The sequence below is a fragment of the Phodopus roborovskii genome, unplaced genomic scaffold (genome assembly GCF_943737965.1).
Source record: "Phodopus roborovskii unplaced genomic scaffold, PHOROB, whole genome shotgun sequence".
Taxonomy (NCBI): domain Eukaryota; kingdom Metazoa; phylum Chordata; class Mammalia; order Rodentia; family Cricetidae; genus Phodopus; species Phodopus roborovskii.
Genome location: NW_026125983.1, coordinates 87,333 through 103,226, shown reverse-complemented (window position 1 = coordinate 103,226; position 15,894 = coordinate 87,333). Strand labels below are relative to the sequence as shown.

Genomic DNA, 15,894 nt, shown 5'->3' with positions numbered 1-15,894 from the left:
CTTTTAACTAGTTTGAATTTCTAAAGCTCTAGCCAAAAAGCAGTATTAATATCATCTACATTAAAAGGCCTACTGATTTTCTCATCATCTGAATTTACTGACCAGAGCTCAGAGATAAATTTTGATCTGAGGGCTGTTAGCATTAGAAATATTCTAAAATCTATCCTATCTTTGCCAGTATAAAGTCCTATATGTAACTTTAATCCCAACCAAGGCATACTATAACCTTAACTATCAGTCTTCAACTCTTTCAAAGAACACAGAAGGATAACATATAAACTCTAGAATTGAAAGGGACATCTTGCCTGGTCAGAACCGAAGTTCTTCTGTAATGTTCCATCTTCAGCCTATAGGCCATAGTTTGAGTCTGGCAGAATTCTCAGTAAAGGAAGAAATATAAAAGTGTCCTACCTGTGTTGTCAGGTTGTCAGTAGCTTTTCTCCACATCCATCAGACTGTCTAGCAGACTCTTCCATGAAGAAGGAACCATATAGCAATGTCCATCTTGTATCAGCAGTCAATTTCCTATAGGTCCCGCATGTCCAGTTCATACAGCATAAATCCAAACAGTCCAGGCAAGAACAATATTTTGCCCAAATGGCTGGTGTAGTCATATTGGAGGCAAACTCTAGAACTTTTCAACAAGTACATATAATTGTCTTTAGAGAAATAAATGGAACTTTTAAGCAATTAACCTGGTATGGTCAAAATTTTAACACATATTACTAAACTTAAATTTATATTTGTAGATATGAGTGCCCACAGTAAACAGTTAACATCTTCCTCCAACCTTTTTTGAATTTTCTTTGAACCTGTATACCATTTTACATTACCTTTAGTCTCTTTCTCTGATTTTCTCAGACATCCTTAACATAGGCAACTCTCTCCTTTACTATTTTTCATTTTTCCTCTTATCAGTGACTCTCACTTGGAGGTTTTGTGGCTGAAGTGAACATCTTATTTATTTATTATATCCTGAGTGTACCTTCTTACTGTGGTACCTTCCCCCAAGTGGCTCTGCACCCTCTGCATTCTTAACTCTTGGCTCATTTTTCTGCTCATGTGGGGTATAGCAGCTCTATTTTATTGATACTTAATAAGGATAAGGAAAAACAAATAGGCTGAATTGCTGTTTATTCAGGGAGAAATAACTTATAACATAGAAATAGGAATGCTAGCAGTTCCTGGTCCCAAGGATGCCTCCGGATGTACTCCTGTACCTGTGCTGAAAGCAATAAAGCTCTTTGAGCCCCCTCTTCAGACTTAGTTCCGCCAGGTAACTCCTATCTCCACCCCAATTGGCATGGTCTATGCCACAGGTGCAAAAAAAGTGAAGATCTCACCAAAATCCCTATTTTAGTCTAAAGAAAATATTTTGGGCTTGATACAAAAACTATATACAAAACAGTGAATAATAAGTGTGCTCTAAGGAAAGGAAACCTGAGGACATATCAACTTAACACCTAACTATCTAGTATTAGGGTGAAGTCAAAACAGTGTTTATAATAGTGTTGTCCAAACCTGGATAGCTTAAGTCTACTAAGAAATATATCTACCTAAGAAGAGAGAAAAATACTTGTGATAATTTAATATTCAAACTCATCAAAGACCTGATAAGGAAAATAACAGTACTAGGGTAGGCATGAAGTGAGTGTGGACAACTTCCAAAAGAAGCAGCAAGGACAGAAACAGCTACCTAGATAGTCAAGGTCTCACCTCAAGGTTGGTACAGCCAGTTTTTGCTAAGGCCTAGAGTACCTGACAGACCACAACAAAAGCAAGGAGGTAAAAAGGCTGTCTTACCCTGACTTGGCAGGGTTCAGTAGTCTTCTAAGGACTGAAATCTACTCAGCATTCTTTCTTTGAGTATCTCATCTTGAACCACAAAACTTTCTAGAGACTTCATTGAATCATTAAATCTCTTGCTTTCTCCAACTACAAGTGATTCCATATTTTTAATATTCTCATTCTTAGATATTATCTGAATGGCATGTAAACTGCCTTCCAGAAACAATGTTCTATCTGATAGCTTTCCATTATTGTCAGACATGGAACAAATTCCGCGAGTCTTTCCATCTAATGTACCAGTTTTTTAACCTTATTAGCAGCTTCGTTCAACTAGGAATGAGCTGTTTCTGCCAGCATGTTAATGCAGTGCACTGTTTCTGTTTTGGTTATGGAAGCATTTGACACAGAATAAATTCTGCCTTGTAGTTGGTAATTGTTATGTTCCATGATTTGTATTCTAGATGTCAGCTCTCTATTTGCATCTCTAATATTCTGAATCTTTTTTTCATCAGGTTGATACCCATTGCCTTTACAAAAAAAAAAAAAAAAAAAAAAAAAAAGTATATATTGGTTAAGCCATGATTTTCTTCTGTTAATTTTCCTTCTCTATATGAAGTAATGGAATTTCTAAATTCTTGCATCATAAGATTATCCACCCTAGGTATGGAACAATTGATGTCATATATTATATCATCTTAAATTGTGAAGAATATTGCATTTACCTTAGGTGTAATTCTGCTGTCCTCGAACTTTGATAGTTTTAGTTGTTGAAATCAGCTTGTGGTGGTAATGCCTGGAGGTGTCCCATCAAATCGCATCTGGGAGCAGACAATCCTTCTGGTCTTGGTCCCTGAAGAAATTTAACAAACTATGGCAAGCAAAATTTTGTTAAACGAATGAGTGAAAAGAGCCTTGCACAAATTTCTGGGTACCCCAGGGCTAACAGGTACTGCCTCTTACTGGCGCCTTTTGGCTGCAGGAAACAAACCAGCTGGGCAGGCGCCATGTGCACCACAGCTGCAAATGCAAAGTGGGGAATTGGCAAAAGATGAGAAGCAGTGCGAGCTTTCTCAGGGCTGCGGTGGATGTAAAGTTGTAGGGCAGAGGCAAATGTCCCACAGGCTGTGGTATGGCCACCTGATTAGGCAAGGAACCTTGCCCATTCGGGGATGCTGTGGGAAGTGAGGAGCGTCTGCCGCCTTGGTGAAAACCAGGTCCGGTGGAAATCCAGATCCTGCTTCTGACACCAGATATTGATGTTCGATAAGGATTAGGAGAAAAAAAATAGGCTGAATAGATATTTATTCAGGGAGACATAACTTACAATATAGACAGATGAACTCCAGCTGATTCCTGGTCGGAGGAAGTTGTTCCTGTGCTGCAGGCAAGAGAGCTCTCCCAGTATCCTTCTCAAAATTAGTTCCCCCAGGTCACATCTGTCCCTGTCTCCACCCCCAATGGGCGTGGTCTATACCTCAGGCAGGGACAAGGTGATTATCTCACTACAAATACTGAATGATCCATTTAATTCATATGTCAAACTTTAGTCAACCAATGGTGGGGCAATGGCAGAGGTGTTCTATTAATATGTATAAAGAGTAAATAGGAATTGCTTCCCCTAATACTAAAGACACTCCATAACTGCACATATTATCTGCCTTAAGGAACCACATATTTGCACATATTCCCTGCCTGAAGGGTGTCTATAAGCCTGTATGGGCCCAAATATATTGCTTTTAGATAGGAGATATTCACCAAAAAAGGCCCAGACAACCTATGGTAGGAAAGGTAATATATTAGGGATGATAGATGTTATTTGAGCTCTCTGTACCCATGACAAGTTGGAATGGGTTCCCATATAGGATTTCAGACAGGAAAGGCAGGCAGAGTGTGTTCCAGAACTGTCAAAGCCACTCAGAGAAGCTTTATATGGAATTAGATGATGAGATCCATTTTTAACTACTTGGTGGCAGTGCACATGTTTATTATCAGAACTAAGGAGTCTATCAGTAATCAAAAATGAAATACAATAATAAAACAAAACACATAAGGAAGAATCAGACTCACCTTAATAGGAGTTGCACCATCTGGTGGTATCCTGCATGTATAAAGGGAATGGAATGAGTAGGCTCTCCTTCTGTTGCTCCTTGCCCTAGCTATGGCTACCCATTTTATAACTTTACTAGCTTTAGAGCTTTCTTCTTTGGACTTTTAAGAGTATAACGATGACCAGGTGAGACATGCACCCTGGTGAATTAAACAAGTGCTGTGGTCTTCAGATTCCCATTGCTGGCAGCCATTTTTGGACTACCTGGACCACAGCCTATGAGACATTATAATAAATCAACGTTCTAAATATATGGAGACATTCATCCTACCATGCATTTTCATGCAGAGAACCTCGAAAAATGAAGTTACTTTTTGCTTTCTTTTGATTTTAACATGCTACTGAACATGAGTCAACTAACACTATTGCTCACAAATAGAAACGTCCTAGTTCTGTTCCTCTCCAACTATTCAACTTTCTAGGAAGACTACTGTTTCCATTACTATGCATTTTCCTAGCATTTCCTCTGATTTTCAGGGATAAAACTCCTACATTCGTAGAGCCATCATCCAGCTTTCTAGGAGGAAAAAGTGATACTATCTTGTTTGTCATCTGAATTCAGATTCTCTTTCCTGATTTAAGTGCCAGTTATAACCAGGTAAAGAGCAAATGCAGTTCACCTAAACTCAGTGTAAGGTTACATAATAATTATCTTTTTTGTATCCCTAAATCTCTCTGTAGTAGTTTGGCTGCAAATCATGTCAAAGAAGAAACTCCTGATTACAAACAGCCCCTAGGCCCATGCCCATATCATAGAGCAGGTCTTTCACAAGCTGCTTAAGGGGGCATTACTGTAATGGTCTGACAGATGGTCCAGTTTTCTTCAAGAGAAACACATAGTTAAGCCAGATGGGCAAGATTAGCCCAGATGACAACTGTTTGAAAATATAAATACTGTTGTGTTGAGAGGTTGACTGAGCAAGCAAGACATCTGTTTATGTCCTGACTCATAAAGAAGTAACATAGCTCCTTCTCAAACCCATCAATGAGCTTAGCAGATCATTATCAGCCTGGCGACCTAGACTTAGAACCTCAGGTATTGACAATGAAATAGATTCTGTCTTTTAACATAATGAAGATGCTTAGGAGAAAATGCAATTGTTTAAATCCAGGGCCTTGGTGGAGGTGTTGCTTCATATCTTGTGAACACTACTTTTCCCACCACATGGAGCTGGGGTTATTGGTCCCAAGGGCACTGAGGGCTTATTAGTAAAGTTCCTCAGATGCACTGTGTTCTCCTCATGATACAATGCATGAGTAGCCTTTGCATGATCTGGACAAATTGAAAGATAACCCCTACTGAAGTCCTAAAAGTCTCCCATTTCTTCCATCTCCCCCTGAAAGTAGGGAAATGGAAGCTATTCCTGATAAGAAGCTTACTTAGAATAAGACATAAGTCAAGCAAAACGTCCCTTCCCCAGGTTTTATCTTTTCTTTCTTCTGCCTTTCCTCTTTCACTCATCTTCACACACCTCTACCCCAAGACCTGTCAGTGAAGTGTGAACATCCGTTTCATGTTACACATATATTATTAAATAATTATGGTACTAATTTTTCTGTTGAAGAATTTAATTGCCTTCCTGGTCTTACTTGCTGTTTCTTTTTTTTTTTTTTTTTTTTTTTTTTTTTTAATTTTATATAACAGTCCAATTAAATGAAAACAAACATTTATACGCAATATTTGGGAATTTGGGCGTCGTTCTTTCCAAACTACTTCCTGCTGGTAAGGGGAGCTGTCTTGGGGGATTCGAAGAAGATTCAGGTATCCTGGCTGTAGTCTGTAGGGCTGTTTTGTCCAGCTGTTTTGAATGTAGGATCAACTTGTACTCTGTTTCAGGCGGTCTGGCGTGATCAAGTCACATTAGTCTGGAAGGAATCCACATCTTTTCATTTTCTGTGGAAACAAAAATAGAAATCCTTTTCCCCCAGTAACTCGTCCTTCAACTTAAATTTTGGAGTCAAAGCATTTTTTTTAATTTAATTTATAATTTTACATGTCTATCCCAATTCCCTCTCCCTCCCTCCCTCCCTCGCTTCTCCTCAGCCCTCCCTCCCTCCTTCCCTCCCTTTTTACCCTCTCTGCCCTCTCACATGCACTCTAAACACCCTCCCCTCCCATCTCCCCACCCCAATTCCATATGTAGGGGAGTGCCATCCAGTTGGGGTCATGTAGATCTGACAGGTCCTGTGAAGTAGGGACCAGGGCTTCTCTCCTGTCTCTAGATTAAGGCAGTTATCCCTCCATGGGGGATATGTTCGCAAAGTTCTTTTGTGAACCAGGGATACATCCTGGCTCCACTGTCTGAGGTCTCTTAGACTGCTCAGACCTTCTGGCTGAGACCCATAATCAGGGGGGCCTGAGTCAGTCCCATGCTGGCTTCCCAGCTATCAGTCTAATGGCCATTAGCTCCTCCTTGTTCAGGTAAGCTGTCTCTATGTGTTTCTGCAGCATGGTCTTGTCCTCTCCATCTGCATCTTGGTTCTAGTTTGACTCAGTGTTTATGTATGGGTGTTTGATCCTGTTTTCAACAGGCATTAGTTGAGGGCTCCATGGAGAAGTTAGTTGTTGATCTCACTTTCCGGGAAAGGCATTTATGATAGCCTTTCCACGTAAGCTCAACTTGTTAGTTGGGAGCAGTCTTATAGTTCTCTAGACCTTTCTTTGTGTTCAATTTTATCTTCAAACCAATATTGGCTCCCTCTTTTATGTTCTCTCTCTGTCTCTGTCTCTCTCTCTCTCTTTCCTATCTTCTATTCCTATCCAGGCTCAATATTACTGGTCGCACATGTTTTCCTTTCCTCCCCCTCATTTTCTCCTACTTCTCTCTCCATTCGCTGTCCTCCCCCACTTTACCTGAGGTCTGGGGGAATTGTCCCTTCCCAGTTCTGTGAGGGACTTTATATGAATCTCTTAGAATACACCTTGTATCCTAGTTCCTCTGGTGGTGTGAATTATAGGCTGGTGATCATTTGATCTAGGTCTAAAATCCATATATGAGTGAGTACATACTGTGTTCCTCTTTTTGTGACTGGGTTACCTCATTCAGGATGGTGTCTTCAAGTGCCATCCACTTGCCTGCAAATTTCAAGATACCATTATTTTTTTTTCTGCAGAGTAGTATTCCATTGTGTAGATGTGCCACATCTTCATTAACCATTCTTCAATTGAAGGGCATCTAGGTTGCTTCCAGGTTCTTGCTATTACAAATAGTGCTGCTATGAACATAGTTGCACAGATGTCTTTGTTGCATGGATGTGAATCCTTTGGGTATATGCCTAAGCGGGTTATTGCCGGGTCTTGTGGCAAACTAATTCCCATTTTCCTGAGGAACCGCCATACTGATCTCCAAAATGGCTGTATGAGTTTGCACTCCCACCAGCAGTGGAGGAGCATTCCACTTTCTCCACATCCTCTCCAACATAAGTCATCACTGGTGTTTCTAATTTTAGCCATTCTGGCAAGGGGTAAGATGGTATCTCAAAGTTGTTTTGATTTGCATTTCCCTGATAGCTAAGAATGTGGAACATTTTCTTAAGTGTCTTTCAGCCTTCTTGATTTCCTCTACTGAGAATTCTTTCTTCAGTTCTGTACCCCATTTTTTAATAGGGTTATTTGGTGTTTTGTTGCCCTCAGGGCAGGCAGCTGTAACAGCTGGAAAACAGGAGACATGTTTTGTAATGCAAAATGCTATTGTTCCTTTGGCTTCTGCAACCCTGAATGCACACTAACCTGTTCTTGAAACCTGAGATGACTAACCACAGGCTCTGGTTCCCCCTCCTCCATCTAGTGCTGTGGTATAAAAGCTAGCCCCCAGAATAAAAGGAAAATAATGAAGAACCTTCTTAATATAAAGCAAAAGTCCTGTGTTCTTAACATCTACACAATCCCCAGCTTCTCGGGCTTTGACAGCAGCACAGGCGCCACACAGAGATGTGTCATTAGACAGCTACACACCTGGTTAAGTGCTAAGTCACTAGTTAGCCACACAAATAAGCCATTAGTTAGCCCACCCACACAAAGCCACTACTTACAACATTCACTCAGTCACAAGTTAGTCACACACCTAAGACATTAGTTAGCCATACAGGCAGGAAATGAAGTATGCAAGGTCATCCATAAACAGGCAGCAGTGGGACACAGATTTAATCCCACCTCTTAGGAGAAAGATACATGTATCTATTAGCTCAGTGCCACTCTGGCCTATTAGAGAAAAAGCGATTAGAGAAAAAGGGAGAGAGTTAGGGAGATATCTACAGAGAAACATAGGGAGAGGAAGAGGGTTAGGGTTAGGAGCTTGGCCAAATGATTACCTGTGCATTTATTCATCTGTTTCTATGTGTTTCTGCAAGAGTGTAATTGATTCTCAGTGGTTTTAGATTGTTGGTTGGGTATTATCTACTTTATATCTACTACACACTTATGATTACTGTATATATTATGTATCTTTCTGAATTTTGGGTACTTCTCTTGGTAGTTATTTTGTTCTGTCCATGTACCTAGAAATTTTAGGATGTTACTGTTTTTGATCACTAAGGAGTATGCCATTGTGTACATACTCCACATTCTCTTTATCTGTTTTTTAGTTAATACTCATATAGGTTGTTTCCAAGATCTGGCTATTATGAAAACTGTGGCTATGAACATAGATAATCAAATGTCTTTGTGGTATAATTGAGCATGCTTTGGGTATACTACTTCACATCCATATATTGTTTACCTAGTCTTGTCCCATTGCCACACAAGCCCCAAATAACACACAGAGACTTTGTATTTTATATAATACAGTTGGCCTGTTACTTGTTTCTTATTGGCTAGCTCTGTCTTAATTATTAACCCATTTCTGTTTATCTAAATATTTCCACATGGTTATCTTACTGAGAGCAGGCTGGCGTCCTGCTCTCTCCAGTGGCCAACAGTGCTTGATTACTTAACCAGTATGAGAAACATGTTTACAGCATGACATGTCCCATCACTGTTGATGTTTTATCTATGTGAAAACCCATATATGAGTGAGTACTTACCATGTTCCTCATTTTTTTTTTACAGGGTTACCTCATTCAGGATGTTTTTTTTCAAATTCCCTCCATTTGCCTGTGAACTTCAAGATTCCAATTTTTTCCCCACACAGAAGTATTCCATTGTGTTAATGTGCCACGACTTTGTAATCCATTCTTCAGTTGACGGGCATCTAAGTTGTTTTCAGGTTCTTGCTACAAACATAGTTGAACAGATCTTTTTGTTGTATGGATGTGGTTCATTTAGATATATCCCAACTAGTGGGATATATCCCAATCCAGTAATTGACTGATTTTGATTTTACTGAGCAACCACCATAATTATCTCCAAAATGGCTGTACAAGTTTGCACCCCAACAGCATTCAAGGAGGGTTCCCCTTTCTCTACATCCTCTCCATCATAAGTTGTCATTGGTGTTAATAATTTTAGCAATTCTACCAGGAGTAAGACATTATCTAAGAGTTGTTTTTATTTGCATTTCTCTCATAGCTAAGGATGATGAGCACTGTCTTAAGTGTCTTTCAGCCTTTTCTATTTCCTCTATTGATAATTCTTTATTTAGTTCTGTACCCCGTTTTTTTTAAATGGTGATTTGGTGTTTTGGTGACTAGCTTCGTGTTTTCTCTGTATATTTTTGGGATCATCCCTCTGTCCGATATAGGGTAATAGAAGACCATTTCCCAGTCTCTGGGCTGCTGTGTGATCTTACCAACTGTGTCCTTTGCCTTACATAAGCTTCTCAGACTTTCTGCAGTCTTATATACACACCAACAGCCAGTTATGCCAGCAACATTTGTTAAAGATGTGATCCTCCTCCCATTGTATACTTTTGGCTGTATTGTTTTGTCAAAAATCAGATGATTGTAGGTGGGTGGGATATTATCAGGGTTTTTGATACAATTCCTTTTGTCTACCTATATATTTTTGTGTCAATACAAAGCTGTTTTCAAAATTATAGTTCTATAGTACAGCTTCAAGTTGACAATGGTGATGCATAATGAAGTTTGTTTATTGTACTTGGTTGTATTGGCTATTCTCAGTCTTTTGTTTTTCCATTTAATATAGGTTATTATACTTTCAAAGTAAGTGGATAATTCTGCTGGGATTTTGGTGGGGATTGCAATGAATTTTTAGATTTCTTTTGGCAAGATTTCTATCTTTACTATATTTATCCTACATATCCATGGCCATGGTAGTTCTTTCTGTTTTATGGTATCTTCTTTATTTTACTTCTTTAAAGTGAAAGACCTAAAAAGTAATGTTAATGATGGACTAACCTAGAAACCAATATCTGTTACTTGGAATTTGCTAGCTTCCTCTCAAAAGGCCCTGAGATAAGAAGAATTCACACTGCCCCTCCTTTCCTGTGAGTCAACAGGTGGTAAATAGGGTCCTTAGGAAACAAAGAGATAGCTGTAACTCTCTGGTTTGCTCAGACAAGATTAATTAGCACACCTGGGGCCCTAAGGTCTGCTGACCCTAATAGCAGACCATCCGGCTTTCAAGGGTCAGGTACTCAATGGACAGAGTGTCCCACCACCTCCCTAAGCTTGTGGGGTTGCCTTTAAAAACACCTGGGCCCAGGGGAGGGGGCTTCTCTTTAGCCTGCATGCTGGAGGAGCCCGTTTGCACAAACGTTTCCTGTTCATTAAAGCCTCTTGCGTTTTGCAGCAACTGGACTGGACATTGAGTTCTTGGGGGTATAGCCCGAACCTGGAAGACTCCTCATTCTGAGGGTCTTACAAAAGACCCAATATTCTTGCTATATAAATCTTTCACATGTTTGGTAAGCATTAGTCAAACATAATTTATGTTGTTTGTGGCTGTTGTAATGGGTAATATTTCTCTGATTTCTATCTGAGCCCCTTTGTCATCTGTATATTGTAGGGCTACTGATATTTTTGATCTTCTCTTGTATCCTGCTTGTTTGCAGAATGTTTATGTCAGCTGTAGCAGTTCCCTGGTAGAGCTTTTTGTGTCCTTTATGTAAACTGTCATATCATGTGCAAATAATGATAGTTTGACTTCTTACTTTCCAATTTGCATCCGGTTGCTCTCCTATTGTTGTTTGACTCCTTTTGCAAGAACTTCAAGTAAAATATTGAAGAACTATGGATAGAGAACAGGCTTATCTTGTTCCTGATTTTAGAGGAATCACCTTAAGTTTCTCTGCATTCTGTTTGATGTTGGCTGTTGGTTTACTGATTATCCCTGTCTCTCCAAGACCTTTATCATGAAATGGGGTTGAACTTTATCAAAGGCTTTTTCAGCATCCAGTAAGATGATCACATGGATTTTCTTTTTCATTTTGTTTATATGGTTGATCACATTGATAGATTTTCAAATGATAATGTAGAGAGCTGCGAAGTGCCATGCTTTAAAGATGGCACTGGCTTCCCCCTTCCACCTTCCAGATGGTGAGCGCTCTCTGTCATAAACAAGTCCTTATTTGGCTAAGCCTGTTCAGCATGCCTGCTTCCCTAAAAGAGCTTCCTATCTGCAGGGTCCACATTTCTCACTAGGGTTGGTCAGCACAAGGGGATTTAACTCTGTTTCCCTGGAGTTAGAAGAAAAAGCATGTTCAAGGATCATGATTAAACTGCTAGAAGAAGATCTCCCCTGAGTTGTGTCTTCCTTGTTGATTGAGGTTGGGCGTGACATGATAAACCATCCCTGCAATGCAGGAATGAAGCCTCCTTTGTCATTGTGGATGATTTCCCTGATGTGTGCCAGGATTTTATTTGCTAGTATTTTATTGAGGCTTTTTCATTCGAGTTCATGAGGGATATTAGTCTGTAGTTCTCTTTCTTATTTGTATCTTTTTGTGTCTTTGGTACCTAGGTACTTGTGGCCTCATATAGTTTGGTAATATGCCTTCTGTTCCTATTATGTGGAACTATTGAGGAATATAGGTATTTGCTTTTCTTTGGATTTCTGGTAGAAGTCTGCACTGCAGCCATCTTGCCCAGGGATTCTTTTGGTTGGGAGGGTTTTGATGACTGCTTCAATTGGTGACTCTATTGGTCTGTTATCCAGAGGTTCCTCCCTCCCACATCAGTTGGTGAGACACGGGGAGGCCTGGCTGGGACCCCAGGCCCTGCACAATAGGGACAGCCCAAGAGAAGGGACAATGTGCCTTCTATCCAATCCACCAAAACCCACAAAATCTTGGAGAAAGAGAATTTGAGAGAACTTGTGGGAGGGGCGGAGAGAGCTTGAGGATTCCTCTGAGCATGCCCTGCTCTAGGAGCCAGAAATGGAGAGCAGGTCATGAGCAGTGTGCTCATGTTTGATTGGGGGTGGTGCGTGGGGGAAGAGGTTGCAGTTAGGCAGGCAGGGATGGTATGCATGGGCTAATGTGTTTATAGGGTTTTCTAAATGGACTGTCAAAGTGCACTATTAATGGCAAAAGGCTACATTATCGGGCAGGGGAATAAGAGTTGTGAGGTGTGTTGCACATGGCATGGGCCAGTCGGTAGCTCCAGGAGGGCATGGAGGGGGCTTTTAGAGACAAATCAGTTGAAAGGGGAAGCAGATGGAAAGGAAGATGGAGGGGTGGGGGGAGCGATTGAAAGCATGCTTTGCCCATGCTAGCTAGGGCTAGCCACATCAGAGTCTCAAGGATGACAGTGTCTCTGCCCCTTGACATAATGATCTCAAGGCAACAAGATATGGGGAGGGCCCCTGGGACCCTCGGCCCTGTACCACAGTGCACTACAGGGACAGCCCAAGTGAAGTGACAATGTGCCTTCTAACCAATCCACCAAAACCCATACAACCTAGGAGAGAGAGAATTTGAGAGCTCCTGGGGAAGGGGCAGAGAGAGCGTGAGGCTTGCACTAAGCATGCTCTGTTCTAGGATACCAGACAGACCTGAAGCACTGCACCATCCACCACAACCAGAGCAGTACGTAGTAGAGCTGTGCATGAAGTGAAGGTGAGGGTGGCCAGGCCCAAGGGAGGGTACTGCAGAGGGTCTCTTTGCTGGGCTGTGGTGGTGGCCTGGAGCAGTGAACTCACCTAAGCCATGGCTCAGCAGGCAGTGGCAGTGGCAGTAGAGCTGGATGAGTCATCAGTGCGGTTCTGAAAAGATGACGGGGCTGTGAGTGGCCTGCACTTGTGATGGTGATCCTGAGTTTGGAACCTAGGAATAAGTGGTGGAGCCACTGCTAGCTGGGCCTGTTTTGTGCCCACTCATAGAACCTTGGGCCCGCACATTTTCTCCCAGGTCTCCCTTTTGGGCAGGGGCCTCTTTCCTCCTGCTTGAGGCACAGAATGGACCCCATATATAGCATTGCAAGATTACAGCAGCCACACCCACCACTGCCTAAGCTCTTGGCACTCAACTCCTGCATGGTAGTCCTTATCATACCACTGGCTCTTTGCAGGCACTGCAATGGAGTAAGGGCCCCTGGCTGGAGATATGGGTATTCACCTGGAACCCATCAGGTCCATACTGATGCTCTGCAGCTCCATCCAGAGGTAAATCTGCTGCCAGATATGCTGCTCAAGCCCAGGCCACCAGGTAGCTACAGGGCTAAACCAAGTGCCATTCCAGGCCAGATCATACAATGTGGCCACCTTGGTTGAACTTGAAAGCTGGTTGCTCACTAGTTTCCTCTCTCTTTGGTCTGCAGGACTAAGGGACAGAGGAGGGGCACCGAGGCCCCATGTGTAGGAGGAAGCTTTAGCTTTGCACACTCGCATGGATTTTAGTTGCTTCTTTGGCCAGTGGTTTGGCTCAGATTTCTCCTAATAGTTGTAAACTCGCCATTGTTCCCTGGCTGCTTAGAAACTTGCATCCGGATTTTTTTTTCAACTGAGAGCCATTGGTGTTCAAGTTTTGGCAATGAACCCTGTGAATGCTACTGCTCTCTACATTTCCGCCAGCCGCCTAGTGCTCAACCATGACCCTGGAGACCCCAAGGCATTTCAAGAGATTATCAGTATCCTGCCTTACTTGCGACAGTCCCTCTCTTGCTGTGTGTGTGGACATTTGCTACAAGATCCTATTGCACCCACCAAATCCACCTGTCAACACAATGTCTGCAAAACTTGTAAAGGCAAGAAAATGATGATGAAATCTTCATGTAGCTTGTGCATAGACTATGAGCACTTTGAGGAAAACAAGCAGTTAAGCATCCTAGTAAACTGCTACAAGAAACTATGTGAATATATAACCCAGACAAGACTGGCACAGGACATAAGAGAAGCAGTTGACTGTTCTTCTGATATTTTAGCTTTACTCAATGAAGGATCATTGTTTTGTGAGGACACAGAGAAACCTTCAGACTCATCCTTCACTCTGTGTTTGACACATTCCCCTTTACCTTCAACCTTATAACCCACAGCAGATCCCCATGCTAATTTATCTCCAACGTCTGAAAGCACCCTCAGCATTGCTATTGACAGTTCTGTTGTCAATGGTTTGCCTAATTACAAAGGACTTTCAATAGATAGATTTGGTATAAATATCTCCTCACCCGAACATCCAAATATGATTGACATGTGTAATACTGTTGATATAAAAACTGAGGACCTGTCTGAGAGCCTGTCACCTGTCTGTGACATGGTAACCACTGATTTGTGCTCCACAGTTATTGATATCTGGAGTTTCAGTGAAGAGACAAAACCTGGTGACTCTTTTTTGCTGAGTGATGAGGAAGTAATCCGCAGTTTGGAGACTGTTTCAAATACAGAAGTTAGATGTCCTAATTTGTATACAAATTTGGAAGCCACTGTATCCAATGAAACTTTTTTGAAGCTTTCTTGCAAGTCTCTTAACCATAATATTTTTATGTCTACCAGCCCTACACCTCATGTGTTAGCAAGTACAGCAGCAACTCCAAAGGTAGCAAAGTTGAATCGAAAAAGAACCAGATCTGAAATTGACAGTGAAAAAGTTCAGCCACTTCCAATTTCTACCATTATCAGAGGCACAACACTTGGGGCTTCTGCTCTTGTGATGGTGAAGCATGAAAGGAAAATCGTCCTTCAACTTATAGCTACAGTTTCCAATGGAGGCATAACAACCAAGACCACCAAAAGTGTACTTTTATCTACTAAAAGCATGAAAAATAGTCATGAACATGGATCCTAGAAATCCCACTCTAAACCCAAGCCAGGTATTCTTAAAAAAGACAAGGCAGGAAAGGCAAAGATTCTTAGTCATCATGTCATGCCAGGAAGTCCTACCATGACTGTGTACAAAAAGCCTCAGGGAAAGAAAGGATGTAAATGTGGGCATGATATGCAAAATCCAAGTAATTTTACATGCAGCAGACAGTGCTGCCATTGTTACTCTAACCAGAGAGCCTGCGTACATTGCAGATGTTGTGTCTGTCAGAACTCCTACATGGCCAATGGGGAGAAGAAGCTGGAGGCATTTGCTGTGCCAGCAAAGGCCTTGGAGCAGAGCAGACTCACATTGGGCGTTAATGTGACCAGCAATGCTGTGCGCAACACAAGTACCAGTACCAGTGTACCAATATCACAGGGACCCCAGTAATGACATTTGATGGGAGATGCCATTATGTAAATATGTTTCTCATACTGGTTAATGAATAAAGCACTGTTGGCCAATAGGGAAGGAAGATAGGAGGGACTAGGAGACAAGGAGGATAGAAGAAGTAGGAAGGAGGAGTCAAGATGGAGAGTCTGGAGAGAACAGAACCGCAGTTCCTCTGCTCTTGGTAAGACGACATGGAAATACATAGAAATGGGTTAACACTTAAGACAGAGCTAGCTGATAAGTAACTAGTAACTGGCCAACAACATAATATCAAATACCGAGTCTCAGTGTGTTAATTGGGGCTGGTGCGGCTGCAGGACAAGACTGGCAGCAGGAGAAAAAAAAACACACTCCTTACGTATGGTGCCCATTTAAAATTTAACAAAAAGCTTAAAAAGGTTTTAGAACAGAGACAAGCAAGGTTTTTTGGTAGCAGTGTTTTTCTCGGTTGGACTCTGCTTTGTGAGAGAC

General features: G+C 41.5%; 1 pseudogene; it reads left to right on the top strand.

Moving 5' to 3' along the window:
• Positions 1 to 13,761: 13,761 nt before the first annotated feature.
• LOC127218220 (E3 ubiquitin-protein ligase MSL2-like) lies at positions 13,762 to 15,438 on the top strand (annotated as a pseudogene).
• Positions 15,439 to 15,894: the final 456 nt, after the last annotated feature.